Source organism: Lissotriton vulgaris, chromosome 6 (assembly GCF_964263255.1).
Source record: "Lissotriton vulgaris chromosome 6, aLisVul1.2, whole genome shotgun sequence".
NCBI classification, from domain to species: Eukaryota; Metazoa; Chordata; class Amphibia; order Caudata; family Salamandridae; genus Lissotriton; species Lissotriton vulgaris.
The window spans coordinates 317381546-317395011 of NC_141694.1; the positions used below are offsets into that span (position 1 = coordinate 317381546).

The 13466-nt window shown below is 50.7% G+C and overlaps 1 protein-coding gene across 1 annotated transcript in view; it reads left to right on the forward strand.

Annotated features, from left to right (window-relative positions):
* NOL10 (nucleolar protein 10) overlaps window positions 1-13466 on the forward strand; it is a 742763-nt gene that overhangs the window by 496782 nt on the left and 232515 nt on the right. The window lies entirely within an intron of this gene.

The window sequence follows — 13466 nt, forward strand, 5'->3', positions numbered from 1 at the left end:
CTGGCCCAGTGCATCATGGGAACAGGGCAGACCAAACTACCAAGCCAATTCTTATACTGGGAAGGAAACAAGCTACCAGGGACCGGTTTCTGGCATTTCAGCCGTCTTCGGCCCGGCATGCTTGAATCCTGATGGTGCAATGAGCTAGGGACTCACATCTGAGTATACCCTTCCACGCTTATGGTGGACAAAAATTATTCAGAAAAGGGGGTGGTGATGAACAGAGTGTCTGAATTAAGCAGACCACTCTTACCCAGTCCAAAGATCAGGGCTTGATCCATCACCGTTTTTCAGCTCACTGCACCATCCCAGCTCAGAAATTGGCTATATGCAAATTAGTCTGACCCTGGCCCAGTGCATCATGGGAATAGGGCAGACCAAACTACCAAGCCAATTCTTATACTGGGAAGGAAACAAGCTACCGGGGACCGGTTTCTGGCATTTCAGCCGTCTTCGGCCCGGCTTGCTTGAATCCTGATGGTGCAATGAGCTAGGGACTCACATCTGAGTATACCCTTCCACGCTTATGGTGGACAAAAATTATTCAGAAAAGGGGGTGGTGATGAACAGAGTGTCTGAATTAAGCAGACCACTCTTACCCAGTCCAAAGAACAGGGCTTGATCCATCACCGTTTTTCAGCTCACTGCACCATCCCAGCTCAGAAATTGGCTATATGCAAATTAGTCTGACCCTGGCCCAGTGCATCATGGGAACAGGGCAGACCAAACTACCAAGCCAATTCTTATACTGGGAAGGAAACAAGCTACCGGGGACCGGTTTCTGGCATTTCAGCCGTCTTCGGCCCGGCTTGCTTGAATCCTGATGGTGCAATGAGCTAGGGACTCACATCTGAGTATACCCTTCCACGCTTATGGTGGACAAAAATTATTCAGAAAAGGGGGTGGTGATGAACAGAGTGTCTGAATTAAGCAGACCACTCTTACCCAGTCCAAAGATCAGGGCTTGATCCATCACCGTTTTTCAGCTCACTGCACCATCCCAGCTCAGAAATTGGCTATATGCAAATTAGTCTGACCCTGGCCCAGTGCATCATGGGAACAGGGCAGACCAAACTACCTAGCCAATTCTTATACTGGGAAGGAAACAAGCTACCAGGGACCGGTTTCTGGCATTTCAGCCGTCTTCGGCCCGGCATGCTTGAATCCTGATGGTGCAATGAGCTAGGGACTCACATCTGAGTATACCCTTCCACGCTTATGGTGGACAAAAATTATTCAGAAAAGGGGGTGGTGATGAACAGAGTGTCTGAATTAAGCAGACCACTCTTACCCAGTCCAAAGATCAGGGCTTGATCCATCACCGTTTTTCAGCTCACTGCACCATCCCAGCTCAGAAATTGGCTATATGCAAATTAGTCTGACCCTGGCCCAGTGCATCATGGGAACAGGGCAGACCAAACTACCAAGCCAATTCTTATACTGGGAAGGAAACAAGCTACCGGGGACCGGTTTCTGGCATTTCAGCCGTCTTCGGCCCGGCTTGCTTGAATCCTGATGGTGCAATGAGCTAGGGACTCACATCTGAGTATACCCTTCCACGCTTATGGTGGACAAAAATTATTCAGAAAAGGGGGTGGTGATGAACAGAGTGTCTGAATTAAGCAGACCACTCTTACCCAGTCCAAAGATCAGGGCTTGATCCATCACCGTTTTTCAGCTCACTGCACCATCCCAGCTCAGAAATTGGCTATATGCAAATTAGTCTGACCCTGGCCCAGTGCATCATGGGAACAGGGCAGACCAAACTACCAAGCCAATTCTTATACTGGGAAGGAAACAAGCTACCGGGGACCGGTTTCTGGCATTTCAGCCGTCTTCGGCCCGGCTTGCTTGAATCCTGATGGTGCAATGAGCTAGGGACTCACATCTGAGTATACCCTTCCACGCTTATGGTGGACAAAAATTATTCAGAAAAGGGGGTGGTGATGAACAGAGTGTCTGAATTAAGCAGACCACTCTTACCCAGTCCAAAGATCAGGGCTTGATCCATCACCGTTTTTCAGCTCACTGCACCATCCCAGCTCAGAAATTGGCTATATGCAAATTAGTCTGACCCTGGCCCAGTGCATCATGGGAACAGGGCAGACCAAACTACCAAGCCAATTCTTATACTGGGAAGGAAACAAGCTACCGGGGACCGGTTTCTGGCATTTCAGCCGTCTTCGGCCCGGCTTGCTTGAATCCTGATGGTGCAATGAGCTAGGGACTCACATCTGAGTATACCCTTCCACGCATATGGTGGACAAAAATTATTCAGAAAAGGGGGTGGTGATGAACAGAGTGTCTGAATTAAGCAGACCACTCTTACCCAGTCCAAAGATCAGGGCTTGATCCATCACCGTTTTTCAGCTCACTGCACCATCCCAGCTCAGAAATTGGCTATATGCAAATTAGTCTGACCCTGGCCCAGTGCATCATGGGAACAGGGCAGACCAAACTACCAAGCCAATTCTTATACTGGGAAGGAAACAAGCTACCGGGGACCGGTTTCTGGCATTTCAGCCGTCTTCGGCACGGCTTGCTTGAATCCTGATGGTGCAATTAGCTAGGGACTCACATCTGAGTATACCCTTCCACGCTTATGGTGGACAAAAATTATTCAGAAAAGGGGGTGGTGATGAACAGAGTGTCTGAATTAAGCAGACCACTCTTACCCAGTCCAAAGATCAGGGCTTGATCCATCACCGTTTTTCAGCTCACTGCACCATCCCAGCTCAGAAATTGGCTATATGCAAATTAGTCTGACCCTGGCCCAGTGCATCATGGGAACAGGGCAGACCAAACTACCAAGCCAATTCTTATACTGGGAAGGAAACAAGCTACCGGGGACCGGTTTCTGGCATTTCAGCCGTCTTTGGCCCGGCTTGCTTGAATCCTGATGGTGCAATGAGCTAGGGACTCGCATCTGAGTATACCCTTCCACGCTTATGGTGGACAAAAATTATTCAGAAAAGGGGTTGGTGATGAACAGAGTGTCTGAATTAAGCAGACCACTCTTACCCAGTCCAAAGATCAGGGCTTGATCCATCACCGTTTTTCAGCTCACTGCACCATCCCAGCTCAGAAATTGGCTATATGCAAATTAGTCTGACCCTGGCCCAGTGCATCATGGGAACAGGGCAGACCAAACTACCAAGCCAATTCTTATACTGGGAAGGAAACAAGCTACCGGGGACCGGTTTCTGGCATTTCAGCCGTCTTCGGCCCGGCTTGCTTGAATCCTGATGGTGCAATGAGCTAGGGACTCACATCTGAGTATACCCTTCCACGCTTATGGTGGACAAAAATTATTCAGAAAAGGGGGTGGTGATGAACAGAGTGTCTGAATTAAGCAGACCACTCTTACCCAGTCCAAAGATCAGGGCTTGATCCATCACCGTTTTTCAGCTCACTGCACCATCCCAGCTCAGAAATTGGCTATATGCAAATTAGTCTGACCCTGGCCCAGTGCATCATGGGAACAGGGCAGACCAAACTACCAAGCCAATTCTTATACTGGGAAGGAAACAAGCTACCGGGGACCGGTTTCTGGCATTTCAGCCGTCTTCGGCCCGGCTTGCTTGAATCCTGATGGTGCAATGAGCTAGGGACTCACATCTGAGTATACCCTTCCACGCTTATGGTGGACAAAAATTATTCAGAAAAGGGGGTGGTGATGAACAGAGTGTCTGAATTAAGCAGACCACTCTTACCCAGTCCAAAGATCAGGGCTTGATCCATCACCGTTTTTCAGCTCACTGCACCATCCCAGCTCAGAAATTGGCTATATGCAAATTAGTCTGACCCTGGCCCAGTGCATCATGGGAACAGGGCAGACCAAACTACCAAGCCAATTCTTATACTGGGAAGGAAACAAGCTACCGGGGACCGGTTTCTGGCATTTCAGCCGTCTTCGGCCCGGCTTGCTTGAATCCTGATGGTGCAATGAGCTAGGGACTCACATCTGAGTATACCCTTCCACGCTTATGGTGGACAAAAATTATTCAGAAAAGGGGGTGGTGATGAACAGAGTGTCTGAATTAAGCAGACCACTCTTACCCAGTCCAAAGATCAGGGCTTGATCCATCACCGTTTTTCAGCTCACTGCACCATCCCAGCTCAGAAATTGGCTATATGCAAATTAGTCTGACCCTGGCCCAGTGCATCATGGGAACAGGGCAGACCAAACTACCAAGCCAATTCTTATACTGGGAAGGAAACAAGCTACCGGGGACCGGTTTCTGGCATTTCAGCCGTCTTCGGCCCGGCTTGCTTGAATCCTGATGGTGCAATGAGCTAGGGACTCACATCTGAGTATACCCTTCCACGCTTATGGTGGACAAAAATTATTCAGAAAAGGGGGTGGGGATGAACAGAGTGTCTGAATTAAGCAGACCACTCTTACCCAGTCCAAAGATCAGGGCTTGATCCATCACCGTTTTTCAGCTCACTGCACCATCCCAGCTCAGAAATTGGCTATATGCAAATTAGTCTGACCCTGGCCCAGTGCATCATGGGAACAGGGCAGACCAAACTACCAAGCCAATTCTTGTACTGGGAAGGAAACAAGCTACCGGGGACCGGTTTCTGGCATTTCAGCCGTCTTCGGCCCGGCTTGCTTGAATCCTGATGGTGCAATGAGCTAGGGACTCACATCTGAGTATACCCTTCCACGCTTATGGTGGACAAAAATTATTCAGAAAAGGGGGTGGTGATGAACAGAGTGTCTGAATTAAGCAGACCACTCTTACCCAGTCCAAAGATCAGGGCTTGATCCATCACCGTTTTTCAGCTCACTGCACCATCCCAGCTCAGAAATTGGCTATATGCAAATTAGTCTGACCCTGGCCCAGTGCATCATGGGAACAGGGCAGACCAAACTACCAGGCCAATTCTTATACTGGGAAGGAAACAAGCTACCGGGGACCGGTTTCTGGCATTTCAGCCGTCTTCGGCCCGGCTTGCTTGAATCCTGAGGGTGCAATGAGCTAGGGACTCACATCTGAGTATACCCTTCCACGCTTATGGTGGACAAAAATTATTCAGAAAAGGGGGTGGTGATGAACAGAGTGTCTGAATTAAGCAGACCACTCTTACCCAGTCCAAAGATCAGGGCTTGATCCATCACCGTTTTTCAGCTCACTGCACCATCCCAGCTCAGAAATTGGCTATATGCAAATTAGTCTGACCCTGGCCCAGTGCATCATGGGAACAGGGCAGACCAAACTACCAAGCCAATTCTTATACTGGGAAGGAAACAAGCTACCGGGGACCGGTTTCTGGCATTTCAGCCGTCTTCGGCCCGGCTTGCTTGAATCCTGATGGTGCAATGAGCTAGGGACTCACATCTGAGTATACCCTTCCACGCTTATGGTGGACAAAAATTATTCAGAAAAGGGGGTGGTGATGAACAGAGTGTCTGAATTAAGCAGACCACTCTTACCCAGTCCAAAGATCAGGGCTTGATCCATCACCGTTTTTCAGCTCACTGCACCATCCCAGCTCAGAAATTGGCTATATGCAAATTAGTCTGACCCTGGCCCAGTGCATCATGGGAACAGGGCAGACCAAACTACCAAGCCAATTCTTATACTGGGAAGGAAACAAGCTACCGGGGACCGGTTTCTGGCATTTCAGCCGTCTTCGGCCCGGCTTGCTTGAATCCTGATGGTGCAATGAGCTAGGGACTCACATCTGAGTATACCCTTCCACGCTTATGGTGGACAAAAATTATTCAGAAAAGGGGGTGGTGATGAACAGAGTGTCTGAATTAAGCAGACCACTCTTACCCAGTCCAAAGATCAGGGCTTGATCCATCACCGTTTTTCAGCTCACTGCACCATCCCAGCTCAGAAATTGGCTATATGCAAATTAGTCTGACCCTGGCCCAGTGCATCATGGGAACAGGGCAGACCAAACTACCAGGCCAATTCTTATACTGGGAAGGAAACAAGCTACCGGGGACCGGTTTCTGGCATTTCAGCCGTCTTCGGCCCGGCTTGCTTGAATCCTGAGGGTGCAATGAGCTAGGGACTCACATCTGAGTATACCCTTCCACGCTTATGGTGGACAAAAATTATTCAGAAAAGGGGGTGGTGATGAACAGAGTGTCTGAATTAAGCAGACCACTCTTACCCAGTCCAAAGATCAGGGCTTGATCCATCACCGTTTTTCAGCTCACTGCACCATCCCAGCTCAGAAATTGGCTATATGCAAATTAGTCTGACCCTGGCCCAGTGCATCATGGGAACAGGGCAGACCAAACTACCAAGCCAATTCTTATACTGGGAAGGAAACAAGCTACCGGGGACCGGTTTCTGGCATTTCAGCCGTCTTCGGCCCGGCTTGCTTGAATCCTGATGGTGCAATGAGCTAGGGACTCACATCTGAGTATACCCTTCCACGCTTATGGTGGACAAAAATTATTCAGAAAAGGGGGTGGTGATGAACAGAGTGTCTGAATTAAGCAGACCACTCTTACCCAGTCCAAAGATCAGGGCTTGATCCATCACCGTTTTTCAGCTCACTGCACCATCCCAGCTCAGAAATTGGCTATATGCAAATTAGTCTGACCCTGGCCCAGTGCATCATGGGAACAGGGCAGACCAAACTACCAAGCCAATTCTTATACTGGGAAGGAAACAAGCTACCGGGGACCGGTTTCTGGCATTTCAGCCGTCTTCGGCCCGGCTTGCTTGAATCCTGATGGTGCAATGAGCTAGGGACTCACATCTGAGTATACCCTTCCACGCTTATGGTGGACAAAAATTATTCAGAAAAGGGGGTGGTGATGAACAGAGTGTCTGAATTAAGCAGACCACTCTTACCCAGTCCAAAGATCAGGGCTTGATCCATCACCGTTTTTCAGCTCACTGCACCATCCCAGCTCAGAAATTGGCTATATGCAAATTAGTCTGACCCTGGCCCAGTGCATCATGGGAACAGGGCAGACCAAACTACCAAGCCAATTCTTATACTGGGAAGGAAACAAGCTACCGGGGACCGGTTTCTGGCATTTCAGCCGTCTTCGGCCCGGCTTGCTTGAATCCTGATGGTGCAATGAGCTAGGGACTCACATCTGAGTATACCCTTCCACGCTTATGGTGGACAAAAATTATTCAGAAAAGGGGGTGGGGATGAACAGAGTGTCTGAATTAAGCAGACCACTCTTACCCAGTCCAAAGATCAGGGCTTGATCCATCACCGTTTTTCAGCTCACTGCACCATCCCAGCTCAGAAATTGGCTATATGCAAATTAGTCTGACCCTGGCCCAGTGCATCATGGGAACAGGGCAGACCAAACTACCTGGGTAAGAGTGGTCTGCTTAATTCAGACACTCTGTTCATCACCACCCCCTTTTCTGAATCGTTTTTGGCCACTATAGGTGTGGCAGGGTATACTCAGACATGAGTCCCTTGCTCACTGCACCATCAGGATTCAAGCAAGCCGGGCCGACGACGGCTGAAATGCCAGAAACCGGTCCCCGGAAGCTTGTCTCCTTTCTGGTGAAGAATTGGCTTGGTAGTTTAGTCTGCCCTGTTCCCATGATGCACTGGGCCGGGGACAGACTGATTTGCATATAGCCAGGTTCTGAGCTGGGATGGTGCAGTGAGCTAAATAACGGTGATGGATCAAGCCCTGATCTTTGGACTGGGTAAGAGTGCTCTGTTTAATTCAGACACTCTGTTCATCACCACCCCCTTTTCTGAATCGCCATATGTAAATTGCACATCTGTTCCAGTGACATGAACGTCCCGTCTGGGTATAGATCACCCCCATTCACCAATGCATGTGCCTTGGCTCGCATTGTGGTTGCTTTATCCGTTAACGGAAATAGTAACAGATTCCCCCCTTAGTGGCATGGAAGGAGCATAAAGCACCTCTTGATGAGCTCTCTTCGCAATCCCTCTCCAAGCCCATTGGGTCGTTTCCACGTGTCGATTTCCAAAAGCGGTTATTTATAAGGCTGGTATACTGCTGTATTAAGCGGAATGGGATCCACTGTATCGATTTCTATCGCCACGTGGGGTTGGTAAGGTGTTGAGTGCTGCCAAAAGTGTAGGTATTACACCTGTGCACTGTAAGCGTATAGCTCAAAATCCGGAGCTCCCAAACCACCCTGGGTAAAAGGCAGCGTCAACAAACTCCAAGATATTCTGGGCTGCTTACCTGCCCATACTAAGTCAAGAATGTGAGATCAGAGTTGTCTGAAAAAGTGAGTGTTCAGCGGCATCGGGATATTGATAAATAAATATAGCAGTTTAGGTAGTATCACCATTTTTGTGATGGCCGTGCGTCCTATCAATGATAATTGCAGTGATTTCCAGCCCTGCACTTTACACTCTATCCAATCCACCACCCTTCCGTAATTTGCTAGCTAAATTTCTTGTATGGACCTACTTATACATATTCCCAAGTATTTTACTTCTCCACTAGCCCACTGTATAGGGAACTCCGTGTCAAACTGAGTTGTGGTATCAGTGAGCGGAAACATTATGGATGTTAACCAATTTATCTGAATGCCAGTTGGCCCACCATACCTGATCAGTTTTCTAATAACTACAGCAAAATTATCTTTGGGATCAGTTAGGTATATTATCATGTCATCGGCATACATCGAGATCAACAAACCTCTGGATGTGAACCCTATGCTCCTGTGTGCGTGGTGTTGTCTTTTGCGAGCAATAGTGGCGACAGGGGACACCCTGTTGTGTCCCCCATGTTACTGCTAAAGATTCCGATATCTGCCCGTTGATTCTGACTCTTGCCATTGGTTTCGTGTATATCAGTTGAATCTGCTTAATAAACAGAGGACTAAGTCCCATACGAGTCAGCAAGATAAACAGAAACTTCCACTCTAAGGAATCAAACGCTTTTGTGGCGTCTAACAAGGAAGCTGTAGCATGTATATGTGGGGCCAAATAATGAAGTAATCCAAACATGTCCTCAAATTGTGGGAGGTCAAACGACCCGGTATGAAACCGGATTGGTCTGGCAGAGCTATCTGCGGGAGCATCGGTTGCAATCTATTTGCAATGAGTTTGGCGTAAATCTTGACATCCAAATTGATAAGGGACAGTGAGCGATAGGAGTCAGGCATAGTGGAATCTTTGTCTGGTTTCAGCAGTGTGATTATTGTAGCTTCACGCAGTGTAGGGGGGAGGACACCTGTTTCCATAGCCTTTGAATAAATCTGCAATAAACGGGGTGCAAGGATATCAACATATTCTTTGAAGAAGGCAGCAGTTAGCCCATCTGCCCCAGGAGCTTTTCCCACTGGCATGCTGCTTATTACTTGCCTAATGTCTTCTACAGTTATAGGAAGTTCCATATATTGCTTTGCACCGTCGTTAAACCAGGCCAAGGAGAATGTATCCAGATAATCAACTATATCAGTCTGAGAAGGGTCGATTTTAGAAGTATATAATGTTTCGTAGAAATGGGACAACGTGTTTAAGATTTCTGGTGGCGTGCTGACCAACTCTCCATCCACTGTGCGCATTTCAGTAATATATTCTGCTCCCCTAGGTGGTCTCAATAGGCCCGCTAGCGTTTTCCTGGCTCTCTCTCCCTCGCCATATCTCCTCGATATGTGTGTCTGTAGAGGTATGCAGTTTCCCTCTCTGCCTCTGCCTGAAATTCTGTCAATTTGGTCCTAATCAATGTCGTGGTGGCCGTGGAGGGGGACTGCAGCTACGACCTTTTCAACTCCCTGAGGTCACGCTCAAGTTTTAGTAATGTGTTTCGTATATCCCTGAGCACTCCCGTTTTAAGTGCTATGCATTCTCCCCGTATCACAGCTTTAAATGCTTCCCATAGAGAGCCAGGTGACTCTACCGTGCCCTCGTTAAGTGTGAAATAGTCTTCTATTTTCCCTCGCAGTTCCTCTCGGAACACTTGATCTAACAGCGCACCAGATGGAAACCTCCAACTGAGCGGTGTTATGTATGGCCCTGGCACTTTAAATTTCAACTGGGTGGGTGCATGATCAGAGAGAGTGCGCGAGTGGTGCACAGCATTAGTTACCCAAGTATGTATGTGCCTAGAGACGAGCCAAAAGTTTAGCCTCGACCATTCGTTGCGGTGAAGTCACTCTTGTACCTTCCCTGAGCATTGGATGTAACGTTCTCCAGGAGTCCACCAAATGAAGGTCAGCTATGATGTCATGCAGCAAGGCTGCTGCTTTAGGGTGATGTACACGTGATGAACCAAACCTGTCAGCTGCGTCGAGAGAACTACATTAAAGTCACCTCCCCATATGACTGCAGTGTTAGTCATTGCTTGCACCTTCTGCCAGATGAAGGAAAAGAATTCCGGATTGTCCGTGTTTGAGCCATATGTGTTTATATTCACAATGGGTGTATTGTATAGCGTGCCCTGAAGCATAATGTAACGTCCTTCCCTATCTTTTATTGTGTGGTGCGTCCGCCATTGAAGTCCCTTACGGACAGGGCACAAGTCCTAAAAAAAGAAGTGGGGGGACTCTCCAAGTTAGGCGTGGTCACAGGAAGTGACATCATGACAGGAAGTGACATCACAACATGAAGTGACATCATGACAGGTGTGAGCAGGACAAATGCAAGGCAGGGAGATCTGTTGAATAGGATGGCTCCCATCTCTCCCTCTGTCTGCACCATCTCTCCCTCCGCCTGCACCATCTCTCCCTCCGCCTGCACCATCTCTGCCTCACCCTGCACCATCTCTCCCTCTGCCTGCACCATCTCTCCCTCTGCCTGCACCATCTCCCCCTCCCACTCCGCCTGCACCAGCTCTCCCTCTGCCTGCACCAGCTCTCCCTCTGCCTGCACCATCTCTCCCTCTGCCTGCACCATCTCTCCCTCTGCCTGCACCATCTCTCCCTCTGCCTGCACCATCTCTCCCTCTGCCTGCACCATCTCTCCCTCTGCCTGCACCATTTCCACTCTACCTGCACCATTTTCACTCTGCCTGCACCATCTCTCCCTCTGTCTGCACCATCTCTCCCTCTGTCTGCACCATCTCTCCCTCTGCCTGCACCATCTCCCCTCTGCCTGCACCATCTCCCCTCTGCCTGCACCATATCCCCTCTGCCTGCACCATCTCCCCTCTGCCTGCAACATCTGCCCTCTGCCTGCTCCGTCTCCCCTCCGGCTGCACCGTCTCACCCCCTGCCTGCACCATCTCATCCCATGCCTGCACCATCTCATCCCCTGCCTGCACCATCTCTCCCTCTGTCTGCACCATCTCTCCCTCTGTCCACACCATCTCCCCTCTGCCTGCACCATCTCTCCTCTGCCTGCACCATCTCCCCTCTGCCTGCACCATCTCCCCTCTGCCTGCAACATCTGCCCTCTGCCTGTTCCTTCTCCCCTCCGCCTGCACCGTCTCACCCCCTGCCTGCACCATCTCATCCCATGCCTGCACCATCTCTCCCTCTGCCTGCACCATCTCTCCCTCTGCCTGCACCATTTCCACTCTGCCTGCACCATTTCCACTCTGCCTGCACCATCTCTCCCTCTGTCTGCACCATCTCTCCCTCTGTCCGCACCATCTCCCCTCTGCCTGCACCATCTCCCCTCTGCCTGCACCATCTCCCCTCTGCCTGCACCATCTCCCCTCTGCCTGCACCATCTCCACTCTGCCTGCAACATCTGCCCTCTGCCTGCTCCGTCTCCCCTCTGCCTGCACCGTCTCCCCTCTGCCTGCACCGTCTCCCCTCTGCCTGCACCGTCTCACCCCCTGCCTGTACCATCTCATCCCATGCCTGCACCATCTCATCCCCTGCCTGCACCATCTCATCCCATGCCTGCACCATCTCATCCCCTGCCTGCACCATCTTTCCCTCTGGCTGCACCGTCTCCCTCTCAGCCTGCATCATCTCCTTCTCTGCTTGCACCATCCACCCCCTCCGCCTGCACCTCCCTCCCCTGCCTGCTGCTCTTTTAACCCTTTCCTCGTCGCCTTCTCCCCCCCATGGTTTGTCCCACAGTTTTTGGCTCTTCTCAAAGTGACTGAAATAAACTCATGAAATGCGCTTTGAATTTGTGCACGCAAATTTGCGCCTACCCCGCTCCTACCCCGCTTCGATGTGCTGAGTATCGGAGCCTTTTTTTAATACTTTTGTATGATTCAACTGAACCTCCATTGTCTAGGGCAGGCGTGGCAAACAGGGTGAGGCCTTTTTAGGTTTCGCTGGGGGGCGGAGCCGTTAGGCTCCTCCTCCAGAGAAATCTGTAGTTTCTAGTATGGGTGACTTGAACACGCCTCTCTGCTTCATTGGCTAGCTCCATAAATGGAGGCTAGCCATTGGAACAGAGAGGCGTCCGTCAATGCCGGACCAGACACGGGGGCGTTCCCGAGAATCTTTGGCTTTTGGCTATGTCATGATACGTCAGCCAAAAGCCGGGAACGCCCCCGAGAAGAGCTGGCCCGATCGCTGTGCTCATCGGCACAGATTCAGGGGTGAGGGGAGACCCGTGGTGTTTCCCTGTGCCTTATAATCCCCCGTGTCGATCTGCTGGCGAGGAAGCAGGCTGACCGCGATCTGCGGCCCGAAAATCTCTGGCCGCTAAATCACCGTCGCGGCCCGGGGCCAGAAAAACCCTCTGCAAGCTGTGTTCGTGACCGGGAGCTGCGGTAGCTGAGATCGAAGCCGCCGCGCTCCCATTGGCCACAGGAGTCGAGCCCCCTCACTGACGCCGCGACGGGATTGGCCCGTGCGCCGTCGCGTCACTACTGAAGCTGTGCAGGGATTGGCCGCTCAAGGTTCGTCATCGTGGGTTGCCCCGGGAGCCGCACTGCCGTTGGCTGACTCCCGGGTGGTTGTGAGGGCTCGCCTGCATGAGCCTGATATCATTGGATCGAATGTTGGAGCATTGAGAGGTGTATACAGGGACGCCCTACAGTCAATGCTCAATAGTATTCACCATGACCTTGGCAGTGAAAACGGTGCGGGTTCTTCGGGGGTCTACCCGGGGCTCTTAATAGGGAAATGAAGGTTCCTTTGTGAGAGCGCGCTCGGGGTTGCGGCGGGGCTGACGCAGGGCCCGTGATATTGTGCTTTGAAGCCCCCAGCAGTGTGTACAGCGGCGCCCTCATGCAGTGGAGGGAGACAGGGAGCTCCATAGCTGAGGTCGGGACGTGTTTGGCTGACATACGCCAGAGGATCTCGGCTGTATGTAACGGGCCCTTGCAGGTTGACGCACGCCGTTATTTTTCATCTCATGAAAAGGTTGGTCACAAGTGTTGGGGGGCGGGAGGCAGAGCCCCCGGCTTCTTCGCTTCAGGGATGCTAATAGTGCGGGAACGGGCTGTGCGGCAGTAACTATGGCAACCAATGCAGCAAAGGCTCCAAACGACTTCTGCCTCCGCCGCCCCCATCAAGGGTAGCGCGTGCACTCTGTACACCTTCACCTCCGCCCCACCCCCGCGAGTCCAAGCTCGTGCACGCACAGTCTTCTTTGAAGGGGGAAGGGAGGGTTTAATA